The sequence below is a fragment of the Grammomys surdaster genome, unplaced genomic scaffold (assembly GCF_004785775.1).
Source record: "Grammomys surdaster isolate TR1022 unplaced genomic scaffold, NIH_TR_1.0 66, whole genome shotgun sequence".
NCBI lineage: Eukaryota > Metazoa > Chordata > Mammalia > Rodentia > Muridae > Grammomys > Grammomys surdaster.
The window spans coordinates 11,633,433-11,648,257 of record NW_021604568.1 but is presented as its reverse complement, the minus strand read 5'-3'; the positions used below and the strand labels follow the sequence as shown (position 1 = coordinate 11,648,257).

At 38.8% G+C, this 14,825-nt stretch overlaps 1 pseudogene; it reads left to right on the top strand.

Moving 5' to 3' along the window:
• The first annotated feature begins 8,651 nt into the window (after positions 1 to 8,651).
• LOC114626075 overlaps positions 8,652 to 14,825 on the top strand; it is a 15,983-nt pseudogene continuing 9,809 nt past the window's right edge.

The following is a 14,825-nucleotide window of genomic DNA, read 5'->3' as shown; positions in this document are numbered from 1 at the left end:
TTCTTTCTTTCTTTCTTTCTTTCTTTCTTTCTTTCTTTCTTTCTTTCATATATGAACACGATCTAAATAATGGAATCACCAAATAATGTGGCCACAGAGTCCCAAATAGACATCTTTCATCACCAAATGAAATCTGTTTTCAGGAATGTGTTACATTTAATTGAGCTGTTGATCAAATTCAAATGGATCCCATGGGAATCCCAAACAAAGCTGGTTATTGCCAATTCTATTGGTTGCTCTCTATAAACTGATAGTAAGGCCCTGTTGCTTAAGATAACACCTGTACAACTCATTGAACATGGAGAAGTCACGCTGGTGCCTGCTTTGAGCATTCACCTCTACTAGTCACATACTGGAAGATACTCTGCATGGCACTAAAGGAGAAAAGTAGACACCAATCCACCTATAAAACCTTGTATCTACAATGATAACTTCCCTCCATCATGTGCTAGAGCAATAGTGGACCAAAGCTTGTGGGACTAACTAACCAGTATCTGACTGGATACAAGGCCCACTCCATGAAATGTCATCCATCACCAGCATGGTTCAAGTGGCCACTGAGATTATCTAAGATTATCTAAACCAGGGACCAAAGGGAAAACACCACCATTTTGCTAAAAAAAAAAAAATAGCAATATAATGATTCCAAATAACACTGTGCTATCCTCATAGATCTTTGCCATGCTTAGGCATCATCAGAGAAGCTTCCTCCTGTAGTAGATAAGTACAAATGCAGAGACCCAGAGTGAGACAATGTACATAGAGTGAAAACTCTTAGAACACTTAATCTTAAATGGGATATTTCCATCAGATGCTTCCCTTCAGGGCACAGGGAGCTCTGAGTTAGAGGAGGTGGGAAAGATTGTAAGAGCCAGAAGGGATGAGGTGCACCAAGGATACAAGGTCCTCTAACATAGTAGGACCAACACACATATGAACTTAGAGACTGTGGCACTATGCAAAGGGATGAGGGAGAAGTGGTCATGAAACTCTATCCCTAAACCAGAAAAAGAAAGGTTTGTCTTTTCCAATGAAGTCTCACTGGCATACAAATTACTCTAAGGACTAGGCTCGATGCCCAGCCATAGATGACCAAAACCCAACAAACTCAATGGAGTCTTTTGAGGTTCTTTGCCTCAAACATTTTTTTAAGGGCAGTTTTAAAATGTATTTATTTTAATTTTACAGGTCCTTTGTGGATATATTCTGGCTTCCAACTCTGTGTTCTTGTGAAATTATTATATGTGTGTGGTTGAAAGTGTGTGCGTCTGTATCCATATGTGTTTCTAGTGCCTTTTCATTGGCTATTTTGCTTCTGTTTGCTTCTTTTGTCTTATTCCAATGCATTCGCTTTGTCTCACCTTATCTCATCTCATGTTATTGATATTCTTTAGATGCATGTTTGTTCTCTAAGGTGTGTATTTATATGGATGAGGACATTGTAAGAATCTTGAAGGAGTTGAGAAAGGGAAAAGTGTATTTAAAATATATTATATAGAAGTCTATTTTCCAGAAGAAGAAAAACAATAAAAATATTATGTTTTAGACTAGGTCATATTTTTACATGATTGGCACAGGGGTTGACTTGGAAAGTCTGATGTTTTTCATTTGTGATTATTGATAGAGGTCAGTAGGTAGAAGAGTTGCATTAAATTAATTACCGTGACCTAAAAAAAATGAAGACAAGTTAACATGTATATCATTTACTTTCTTCAAATCAATACCAGAAGGCATTAGAGAATATTTAGCATTCAGTAAATTTGCATGAGACTGATCCCAAGTACTTCTTCTATCAAAGAGATTAAGTTCTAATTAAACATGAAATGGCCTTAGCAAGAATACAAGATGGAGGAATCAATGCCCTTCCTTCCAAGATGGAGGAAACCAAGTCTTCCCCTTGACACATCTACTCAACACTACAGGATCAAGCTCCTTTTTGTTTGTTGAATTGCCTTTGGTAAGAGTTTAGTTAAATCTCAGCACTCTGTGAAAGTTTCAATGCATTGACTTTCTCTTACCCTATTCTACATCTGAACAGGATTTAAGATTATAACAATCATCTTCTTTGTTCTGTAGTTTGTCACTTAGCTGAAGGAAACAATTCTACCATTTCCTTTCAGAGTTGAGGCACCTTCCCTGAGGGTTGTGAATCAGCATTGGGAATGGCTCTCTCAGATGATTGTGTGGCCACACTGTCTGCTGGGAGCTCAACAGCAATGTGGATTTGCCAACTTCAGCTGATTCTTACAGTTCTTTATGGCTGAGCCCCAGTGTAAGTGCCCAAGAAAACAAGGCAGAATTCATACTATCTTCTTTCACTTAATCTTAGAAGCCATATTATGTCACTTGCCTCATTAAACAGCCTGTCAGGATTAACCTTATGAAAAAGGTCATGAACACCACCATTTTACACTACCTGACAGAGCTATACAGTAGGTAAAACAAGTGGAGTGAAGAAAAGAAGCAAGATTACAATGAATTTCACCCAGACACAACTGAAAGGCTTTAGTTTTGAATTGAGTAACAAGTACTGAATCTTCAGATTACCCACCAACAAAAAGCACATTTAAACTACGGTAGGAATAGAAATAGTGTCATACTTTATGACTGTAATTTATGTTTGGGTATGGTTCATTTGTTAATTAAATAGATTCATTATTTGTCTTAGATGTTTTAAGGAGTTAGAATTTCATTTAATTACACACACACAGACAGTGTGGTTTACATAGTTTTCTTCCTGTCTTGCCTGCTTCCTCCCAGGGAGAGAATGAGCTTTCTTGCATCTCTGAGGTGACCTTTAGTATGAGACATTCAGCCTATGGTCTTAGTGCAAAGCCAAAAGAGGATCCTCTCAAACATCTTACACACACACACACGCACATGCACACGCACACGCACAGGTGCATGCACACATACAATACTGTTAATGGCTCTAGATTCCAGGTACAAACTCCTGGCTTTGTATGGTCCCAGAGGACTGCAAAGCTTGATTAGGGTCTGTAGTCCTGAGCTCCCTCTCTACTGTGTCCCTTGTGACACGTGCCTATCTAGGATGGGGAAAGGATTGTGGGAGGGGGTGACCAGGAGGGGGACAGTGAACAGGATGTAAAGTGAATAAGTAAAAATAGATAAATTAAATAAATAAATCAATAAATAACAAAAAATCAAGCAGCTTCCTCTGAGTACAAAGCCTCTCACTGACCATTTCTGCTTAAGCAGAGACCAAGTCCAGAGTTTTCTTTTCCTTAAATTGCTCTGCAGAGATACACAAAATGTCATCCAGATTGGGGATCCAACGATCAATAGTGGGAAAGATTGACAACATTATTATGTCTCTCTGTCTGTGCTGAGCAGGGACTGTGCTGGCCTTTAGAGCACTCATGGGTGGTCCTGTTGAGCTCAAGTTCTCTGCATCAGCAGGTTCCTCCAGAGCCAAGCTCTCATCCTGCCATCTCTTGGAAGAGTTGTCAGGAGGACAAAGGGTGTGCCAATGAATGTCCTGGAGCAAGACAGTAAAGCCCAGCTATGCCTTCCCAAAAGGGCCTGAAGCTAACCAGATATAGGTTTGACCCAATAAGAGACTTACCACACAGACAAGCCAGGTACACTTACGTCTTCAGAACACAACAGAATAAAACCTTTCAAAGCTATATGGGATGAGGAGGGAAAAGGCTTCATAACTAGATGCAAAGAGATGGTAGTGGGAAAGCAAGAAGTCAACAAGTAGCAAAGATCGATGCGATTGGAAGAAGCTTTTGGATGTAAGAGCTTCTGTAGACTAAAGCCCTTTACTGCCATTCTTTGGACATAATAATTATCAGCTAAGAAAGTTATACTTATCCACCTCATGCCCACTTTTTCAAAAGCTAAGCATCCAGGGAGGTTCTAAGGAACAGATGTACTTCATTCCAGTGTGCTTTTTAGGAAATGTACAGTTCCACCAGGCTGGTACCTTTTCCTGTTTCCAGTGGCAATTGCCAGAACTCTTTTTCACAAAGATGATGTTTTGCTTAGTTGTACTTCTCTTCTGCTTTAAGTCAAAGTTGCACACATTTCAACATTACCATCTGCTGTTCATTTTTAAACTTCTTAGGGGAGATAGGCAAACATTATAAATGCTAATCATGATAACAGCACTTGGGATGAGATCATCTACAGTTGCCCGGCAGTTCTGCCTTTATGTCAAAGGTTATGCTTTTACACCGTTCTCAGGGTAGTCTAATCAAATAATTGAATCAGAAATTCCTCCTATTTAAATTTGAAAGACTATTGTCTTCACATCCTAACTCAAGCTCCCATCTTTTCTATCACCGCTATAAAATGTAATCTTGTAGTTTAAACCTGAATCATTTCATACTAATTGAATAACTTTCTGGCCACTTTAGCAATTAATCAAAGTTCCATATTTAAGTGGGAAATTGAAATTTATGAAATAGGTAAAACCTGAAGAGACAAGTTGTAGAACTTCCAAACTTTGGATTGGAATTACATTTTCTTTTTAATGCAACTCGAGTTAGAAGTTTCGAGTCTGTATTTGTTTGTATTTTGAAAGAAGCATCCTGAAAAGGCAGAGGAGAAGGAGGCACACTTTTAGCAGATCTGTAAAGGCTGGTCAGAAATGTCATGAAAGACCACCAGGCTTTGATCCACTGTGCTCTAAACCACAGAAGGGATAATAGAAATCCAGGCACAGCAATAGGATGAAGGATGAGATTTATGAAATAAATAGTCAATGATAAGGGAGGTAATTTCTTTAGCATCAAAACTCTCAAAGCATGTTTATTGGCTGGATTGCTCTTTCAAACCCTTGAATCCTCTCCAGACATACATAGCTGCACTTTTCAGTCTCTATGCATTTCCTGAGAAGAAGTAACTAATTTGTTGCTTTTACTGATATGAAACATACTTTCTGTACGTCTGTCATCTTGATTACTCTTATTTTTGAGTTAGAAATTGGAGACAATGACTATGTCTTTTCTGTAAAGGAGATACTGGTCAAATATATCTGCAGCAATCGAAACTACAGAAACCCAAATGTGAAGGCTAGCCATACCAGCAAAACTCAAGGTCACTTTGAAGGTCCCTGACTTTTGGTTATATAAAATGATGTGTTACTCAACAACAACAACAACAAAAAATTGAGACATAGTCTACCATCCTTGATATAAAAGAGTGGGATTTATTTTATTGTACATGTGAGAAAAGGTAGCTTATAACTATTTTGTAGTGTATTCATGATGCCTTTCTTATTTTGAAATGTTTTTAGATTTCCAGAAGAGTACCAAACCCTGGAGATTGTGCAGGCCATTCAGTCAGATTGCCAGAATGTTCTCATCCTACAAAATAACAACAGATTTATTTAAAAGTAAGAGATTGACATTAGTGCCATCTCATATACTGGGTATTTATAACTTTTTCATTAATTATTTGGCTCATTAAGGAGTCAATACAAGATGGTGTGTTGCATTTTGACATTATGTCTTTGCTGATCTGTGAGATTTAGCCCTTTCTTTCCAGTTCAACTTTCCATCTGTATTTCAAAGAGTCAGCAAGCACATTGTTTCTCTGCTTGCCATAGCTCAATTAAAGCAAAAATTACCACAGGGTGAGATCTAAAAGAGAAAATCAGGGAAAAGAATTCATGAATATCTACTAGTTATTCCAAGTGTTTCCATTTGTGGACTGTACCCAACCCTGCTCGAAAAGTGACTAAGAAAACGCCATGGATTATCATTTGTGTGGAACCTGACTGTATCACATGTTATCAAAAGGAGTAGATGTTGTGTATAGCCCTTACCATGGGGTGTCATGCTAAAAGCTGAGCTACTTTAAATGACTATTTCTACTGGATCCGGGCATTCATATACCCTAATTATGTTTAACAGGAAAGAAAATGGTCTCTCTTGTTTATTTAATAAGAATTGGTGAATAATTTATTATGCATATTTTTTGACATCAGACGTCATGTCCTGGTGCTGGCGAATAGACACATTGACACTCCTTTTCTCTCCATTTACAATTGGGCCTTGAAACAGGGTGGACCCATGGCACAGGGCATAAAGATAAAATAGGATTTTAGTTTTGCCTTCATTAAAGCCAGAAAAAAAGGTCAAAGGAATACGAAGCCCTGAGAGCAACCTTATAATTTCAAACCACTTTAAAAACTGAGGTCTGAATGGGTAAATGGCTTAAGGCCTAAACTAGTAAACAGCAGGCTCCTCCCAGGATCACAGGATTGTAGCAGGAAAGTCCATTTCCTTTCCTCATATTTCCCCCTAAAATTACAGCAACAGAATAAAAAGCTGGCCCCAGGAAGCACTGACCATCTAAGACAGTTTCCACATGACTCTTCCTGAAGGAGATGACCCTTTTTGACGTCTGATCTTATTTTCTTCCCCTGTTTTTACCAGGTTACTGAAATGTCCTAGTTATCTAGTTCCTGACGTACTTCGAGACATTATTCACAGGACAGTGTGTCTCAGGTTAAGGCATACATTATAGACCTTGTAGAAATTCTGATTCTGTTCATCTGGGAAAGGTGAAAAGTCTCCTGAAGCATATACTGAAGACTCAGAGTCACGCTACCTGTTAGTATAAGTCTTAACCCAGTGACCTCACATTCAGGGGCCAGGCAACTTCTACATCGTTACTGAGGCAACCACTCCCAGAATTCACCTGTCTCGCTCACCTGCACCTGGGAAGTTACAAGTCATCACCCACTTAAATATTTGGGACGGCCCCAATCTCTCTCTCTCTCTCTTCCTCTTCTCTTTGCTTCCTCCGCCACTTCTCCCGCTCCTCTCTCCCGCCCCCCTCCCTAAATAAACCTCTTCCCGTGGAACCGGGTCGACCTCGTGTTGTCTGTCCAAACTGCACCGGAATCTTACACTACCAATGTATCTTCATGTTTTTGTTTGTTTATATAAACTTTGCTGTTGGATGAGCAATAGTTTATTCTCCAAAGGCTTGGTGACTGAGGCTTAGGTTAGGGTCCTTGAGGAGCACATGGCATTGTGAACCCCTTCCTCCCAGCATGTAGCCCTACTCTGAGTCATTAAGCAGCCGCTGGAGTTAGAGGAGCACTCAAACCCACCTAGCTAGTCTGCTTTGGCCACAAATTGTTTTTGTAATCAGTAGCATTTTTTTTTTTTAACCTCAGAAAAGAAGCAGGTGACCACCAGAGGCAAAGTGTCATGTCAGGGTCAAACTTCAGGTTAATCTATAACACTCGTATGATTTGTGTTCACAAGGCCTGTTACTAAAGTACCTGCTACTCAAACCCCAAAGGCTTTTGGCCATCTACTGTGAGCACGTGAAAAAATGTTTAGCTTTCCTTGTTTACAGATTAGATATTTGCTGATCGCTGATATGCTTTTCTGTTAAGACACCTTAGAAAGACTCAAAGATAGGTAAGTATAAGGTAGAGTGAAATTCTTCCCCATGTCACTGCATATAAACAGAAGATTCTGAGTTTAAGTGCCCAGTCTCACCAAAAACTGGATGCAAATGTGCCCACAATGTACACTTTCCTCAAAATCTTTGTGCTTTGAACATTTACATTTAAAAAGTAAAGCTCAGAGGATACTTTTTTCTTTTCTTTTTATATAGAATTATTAGTCCTATATACTTGGCTAAATAAAAAAAGTATAATTTTTAACAACTTTTTTTTTTAAATTGAAAAGAAAAAAGATACGAGTAGAGAAACCTATCCCTTAGATATAATGAGGTTTGGGTTCAATTCATGAACTGAGGTTAAATAACCTTAAACTCGTAACTAAAATTACTCTACAGAGAATGTGGGTCATGATAAACTTCAAAGTTGATGTAACAGCCTTTTATTATGCCTGAAACCAACCCTCTTGAGACATTGTCAAATGTTAAGCGGTGACACTAGAGAGTAAATAGGAATATGACAAAGACCCTGAAGGTTTTTCATATATCTTGGCCTGGTAAGTACGTGGTTAAGCACTGTGGAGTATAAAATGTTCTTTATTGTAATTTTTTGACTCTTCCTTTCAGAGTTCTGAAGTCATGGTGTAGCTGTTTTCTAATAAAAATAAAACCTCTCTTTACAAATGTTATTCATAGTCAAGTCTTGGCTCATAGCTACGCTTTGCCAGACCTTGCTGTAGTGGGAAGAACTCCAATCTGGGAGAAGCACACAGGCAACAGAGGTGTGAACCACAGCTTTACAGCCAGACTTACTGAGAAATAACCTTGGGCTAGGTGCATTGTGTATCTTTAAGCACTGTTTCTTCAGGTAAAATATTGAGATTTTCTTCATTTGCTGAGATTGTTGGTCAAATACGGCGTGGAGGCTTTTAAAATTAGTTGGGGGGAATTTTCAGAACAACTTAAAATCCTAAGGAGATATTATTTTACTGCTGGGCTTTTGAGTCAAAGCATAAGATTTCACAGTGAAAAGAAGGAATTGCTTTCTAGTTCCAGAAGCACCCTGCAATCAGATGAACAGCTCCCTCCCACAGCCTCTCTGCTCTTGTAAGGTCTCTTTCTTGTCTTTGTTACCCAGGTTGGCTTGAGATGCAGGGTCTACTCTCCATGAGAGGCCTCTAGAAAGCACACAGACTTCTCTATGCATTTGAGAACTGCCATGACCATAGAGCAGTTTCCTTTCCTGCCTGTATTTTTGGATGACAACAGCAGGCATTCCGCATGCTGTGATTGCAGCTGCCAGCACAGGCTGGTTAAGCCCCTGTGTAGAGATGAAGGTGAGGGAAATAATAGCTGACAGGAAAGCTTTTTGAAGGCCACAGTTTGCTCTTGATTACTGCTTCTCTTTCCCTTAGGGAGCAGCTAGGGGTCTATTAGGCCTTGTGGGGCAAGGCATAAGGCAGATTCTTCCATCCATCCATCGCCCCCCCCCCACCCCACCTTCCCCTCTAGCACCATCCCTGTTAGTAAAAGGGCCATCTCCTTCAGGAAGAGGTATGTGGAAACTGTCTTAGAAGGTCAGTGCTTCCTGGGACCAGCACTTTACTCTGTTGATGTATTTTTAGGGAAAATATGAGGAAAGGAAATGGACTTTCCTGCTACAATCCTGTGATCCTGGGAGGAGCCTGCTATTTACTAGTCTAGGCCTTAAACCATTTACCCATTCAGACCTCAGTTTTTAAAGTGGTTTGAAATTATAAGGTTGCTTTCAACTCTTCATATTTCTTTGACCTTTTTTCAGGCTTTAAAGAAGGCAAAACTAAAATCCTATTTTATCTTTATGCTCTGTGCCATGGGTCCACCCTGTTTCAAGGCCCAATTGTAAATGGAGAGAAAAGGAGTGTCAATGTGTCTATTCACCAGCACCAGGACAAGACATCTGATGAATTAGAAATCTGACATTCTGATCTCTGGGCTGGAGGGCTGAAAACAAACCAGGTTGTCACAGGTAACCACACTCTTGCTGTCATCCTGGTTCAACCAGACAGAGCCAGAATCATACAGGGAAACAGTACATTCAAGTTAGTACCTGCCTCTCTATGGCTTTGAATGTACTGTTAGGAAAATAAAGATTACACCTCTTCTCCTTAACTCTAAGGATACTCTCTATTGAAATTCATGGCAGAAAGATTGCAGAACATGGGTCCTGGTTTGAAGGAGTCCATAGTTACTTGGTAATCATATCCATCTACAGCACATTCACATGGCCATTTTTTCCTCTGATCCCTGTCTTCCATGTCTACTATCTCTTGTGTCTCTATGACTCAATAGAACCTATCAGCTGTAGTTCTCAGTGCCTTACTTTGCATTTGTGTTCCAATGGACTATCATCATAACCAGCAGCTCAACCTCCATGAAGTTCCCTAATATTAATAAAACCTGTTCATACTGGCTCTTGCCGAAGGATTTCACCCATGCTCCTACAGTATGCCTTTAAAAAAATAGGCATAATACAGCAAGTGACATTTTATTTTTATAAAACAAATAGAATAAATCCTAATTCAAGTAGCACAACAGAGGACTGAGGGATGAAATTCTAGCATCTGATAAATGCTAGATCAAAAAAAGGCAAGATGCAAAGTTAAAACCCACCTTACTTCTCATGTCTATGGTGAATGTATTTATTGGTGAATTTTAAGTCTATATCCAAAAATCTCTTAAGACTGCGGCTTCTAAGGCATAATTGAAGCAGTCTGTCTTAAGGGTGAGTGGATTCAAGCTCCAGCCAATGAATTTCCGGTTCTCCCCTGAACACTTTCACTAAGCTTCATGAATTTGTGCTTTCATTTATGTTAAATATTAATATTTTTATTATTGTTGTGTGTATATGATGTGTATCCATACATGCCTGTGTGAGCATGCTCATTCGTGTGACTTCATGACACAAATGTGTGGAGATCAGAGAACAAACCCTGGTGCCAGTCTCCACAATCCGCATTGTTTGAGACAAGCTCTCTTTGTGGTTGTCCACTGTATGTGCCTAGCTAGCTGTCTCTGAGGCTTTGGGAATTCTCTCGTTGGCCTTTCCTCTTGTATTAGTAGCACTGGGTAAAGTGTAGAGATTTGCGTGTGTTCATGAAATTCAAATCTAGGCCCTCATGTGTGTGTGCCATGTCTTTACTAACTGAGCCAACTTCCCAGACCATCGTCTGTGTTTTCTTCAGAATACCGTCTATTTTATTTCTAGATGTTTATTTCTTGTTTAATCTATTTCTTTTTTCTCTATTTCTTGTTTTTAGGATTCCATTTTATTAGGACATTATGGCTTTTTGCCAATAGTATGCTCTTCTCCACCTGAGGATAGAGAGTTCCCAGTGGCTAAATTAATCAGATTTAACTTATAAAAAATCAATGAGATTATGAGCCACTTCCTTTCTGATTATGCCTAATTAATCAGTTAACCAATGCGTAATTTTAACAAAAAATGTCATCGTAGTGTAATACTAATTTATAGATTTCTCTTGACCCTTGCTTATCAAAATATCATGATAGTTTTATAATGTCAACACCTTTTTACTTTAAATTACTTTTATTAATGAGTATTACCAGAACAAATTTTATACTCTTGCACATACAAATTTTATCACTTATTATTTAATGTAAAGCCATAATGAGGGTCTTAGTTATGGTGGCTTTTCCTTAGTATTTCTTTTGGGATGAAATGATGACATTCATCTCACCGAAGTAAATTATGCACATTCCTAAATTCTCTTATATAATGCTATAGTGTTCACTTAATTTTTTGTTATGAATCTTGATTTTGTTTCTTTTTTTTAAGTTGTTGACCACAGTTGTTATGTGGTGTATATCTGTCTTATTATTTTTAAAATTTGACACATTAATTTTAGGAACAATTTAATAAATTAGCTTCTTTTTCTCTATCAACAGTTATACTCAAGTGAATATAGGAGAATATTTGTGAGTGGAGATGTGGCTTTGATTTTTAATTTTCTTAATTTTTAAAAATTCATTTACCTATCATGTGTGTGTGTTCACAGAGGAGCAAACATGTAGAGGTCAGAAGACAACTTTCAAGAGTCAGTTTCCTTCTTCACTGTAAGGGTTCCTAGGATTAAACTCAGGTTGTCAGGTTTGGCAGCAAGTGCCTTTACTGACTGAGCCTTCTCACTGGCTTGTAAATGTTCCTGAAAGATTGTGCATGTGGACAGATAACAAATATCTTTGGGGTTTTTTCTTATTAACTGAAAGGGATAAAAGTCTTTGTGAATCCAGACAATTTGCCAGAAGCTCATGGTTGTATTCTGTAGAAGTCTGATGATGTAATCTTGTAAGACTCATGGATGTAGACACTGACTCACAGGTTTTTTTTTTTAAAAAAACATAATTTGACTGTAGATGTCAATCAAAATGGACAGATGTTATAGTTCATAAATGAAGTAGTCCTACTTGGTATGGGAGAATACCTTGATTTTTGCTTTCTTATATAGTGGCTGTTTTGTATTTGTATCTCAGTATGATAAAATGCTTTATGTGTCAAGTTGCTGAAAACATGTTTTACTATAGATGCAAAAGCAATGAAGATTGAAGCAAACCTTAGAAATAACTGGCTTTCACAATGGCTAAGTGTGGAGTTGGAGTTTACAGAGCAGAGTCTTCATCTGGCCATTGATACCATCCCAAGACATACACTGAATTTCCTTTGATCCTCACATGCTTAACAACTCCAGAGGAATCTTCTCATGTTTGAAAATCAGATGGCAAAGCATTTTGAAGTGTGCTAATTGCTGGTGTGGGGTGGGAGGAGGCTAGGGGTGGGACAGAGTGGTTGTTGTTCCTTTTTTTCCTGCATCTTTTTGCCTCTTCATTGTTCTGTACTATTGAATAGCAAGGAAGAACTTAAACAATTTGTTTAGGAAACTCCTTAATTTAAAAAATTTTTTTATTGATTCGTTGTTAATTTTACATCATGAACTACAATCTCACTCATCTCCTCGTAGGTTCATATCCATCCTTGCAACCCCTTCAAAAGAAAATAAAAAACAAAAATAAACAAAACAAAGGATAGAAAATATATCATCGAGGAAGCCATAGTGTCTCACAGTGTGTCACAAAGAATACCCTTTCGTCCATACTTCTTGACTTGTTAAAGCTCATTGCAATGAGTCATTGGTCTGGTTCAAGGTCTCTGGCTTTTGCTATGCCAGCACAATTGAATCCTCATTGGGACTCCTCCCAGTTATCCTGTTGTTGTACTGTGTCATGGCTATCCTGCAACTTTGGATCTGCAGGACCTGCTCTTTCACCTGCTCCAGCAGTTCATAGATAGATAGGTAGACGTTGGGGTGAGCCAAGTAAAAGCCCTGGATCTGGGCCTCAGTGATAGCTGAGCTGATCAGCCTGCCAGCTCTCCTGTACCCGCACAACCAGGGCAAGCTCTCCAGTACTGCCCTGGCTAGTTTACCCAATGTAGGTAGGCCACAGAGCTGGCAGGTTTCTGGGTGTCCTCCTCTGCCTGTGCTACATGGCTTCCAGAGAGCCTCTGTTTGTCTACAGCCTGTCTGTGCTCTGTGCGCTTTCCTCTGGGTGTCCTCAACTCATGCGTACTGGTCTCTGAGCATCTTTTCCAACACATGTTTTGTGAGGCATGGCAGTATGCTGGACTCTGGGTGTACCAGGAAGCTCATTTTATAATGAATTCTACTAATGGTGATTTTTGTTTCTATCTTTTCTCATTTACTTCAGAGCTTTTTTAACCTTCCCCTTTTTCTAAGCAATCACTTAACTTCATTGAGTTACTCATAGTGGACTTCATTTAACATGGGTTTGTTTTGTAGTTGAAGTAGGAAAACACACTGTAGTCAATGATAATTATGTTATCATAGCCAGGATAGTGCATGAAATATTTGGTCTATCCTTGTGCTTCTTACTGATGGTAGAGGCTTCAAGAGAAGTTCGATCTTGGATTGATTCTGCTTCAGTCTGGATTTTAGTTGAAATTCTTTTCTCTTTCATTAAATACTAATTTATATTGGTTGGCATCCTATACATGCTTTAGAAGTTTACCCTTAAAACAGATTTTGGTTTCCCTCTGTGCCATTTCTAGAACTAAAGCAAGTCACTTGATATAAAGTCCTATTTATGGGCAAGAGCACCAATGCTTACTGTTTTCTTTTCTCCATAATCTTGTAGACAAAGCTGAGTCTCAAACTGTGACCTCAGCAGCCTAGGCAAACTCTTGCATAAATTCAAAACTAGTTTTATTTTCTTTGTTGTGTAGGGAAACAAAATCTTCCATGTGTTTACTTACATTCATCACTTTAAAAGGCAACACTGGCTGGCTGTTTCCTCTTAGATAAGGTAATTTGCAGCCCTCGCCCTGCTCTTTTTCACTGTGAATCAAGGAAGTCAATAGTGGAAGGGGGCTGTGTCACTTCTAGCCCTTGAGTTTGATTTATGTTCTGTGGAGTCCGGATTCAGTAATTCTTCAATGTGATGTATACACAGTTGGTCCAATTGAATTTTCTCTAGTATGAAATTTACTGAATGTTCGTGCTGGCTTTGGAGGATCACTTTATTGCTCTCTAATAAAATAGTAAATGTAGAAATGGGATCTGGATTAGATTATATCACATTGAAAAGACTGAGGACAATATTTCCCATAGGGAGAAACATGTTTAAATTCAGCAGACTGCGCTAGTCAAATGGGCGCACAGCAGTGTTGGTGGGTAGGCTGTGGTGCTTTTTCTGATCATTGAGCTATCTGCTCAACAATGATCTCCTACTAGACAAGCGCATGCCTAGCAGTCTGTCTACCTGCAGTCATTTATACATTTCTTTCTGACATGTTTCTAGGACCTGTGTGGATAGACCTTGCTTCATGTTGCTTTAAACAATACCTTTCTCTGATCTTTCTACTCATTCTGCTTTTTCAGGTCATAATTTCTTCTGATTTCCTCAGGTATATACATTCTTTAAATTAATCTCCTAATCCTCAAAAAGCTTGTAGAGGCTTTGTTTTCTGGATAATAATTATTGAGAAAGAATGTCATGTTGATATGTAGAAATATCAGAAATACTGGACAGAGGAAAATCCATTTGATACCACTAGAAAGGAACATAAAAAGCACTTAAGAGGAGTGCATGCTATGAGGGATGTGCCTAGTAGAATTCTCTGTTGGAACCTGGTTTCCTAGATACTTGAGTATAGCCTAGGTATTATAAGTATTGCTGGGCAATGGTCCACACCTTTAATCCCAGTACTTGGGAGGCAGAGGGAGGCAGATTTCTGGGTTTGAAGCCAGCTTGGACTACAGAGTGAGTTCCAGGACAGCCAGAGCTATACCTAGAAACCTTGTCTTGAAAAACAAGAAGAAGAAGAAGAAGAAGAAGAAGAAGAAGAAGAAGAAGAAGAA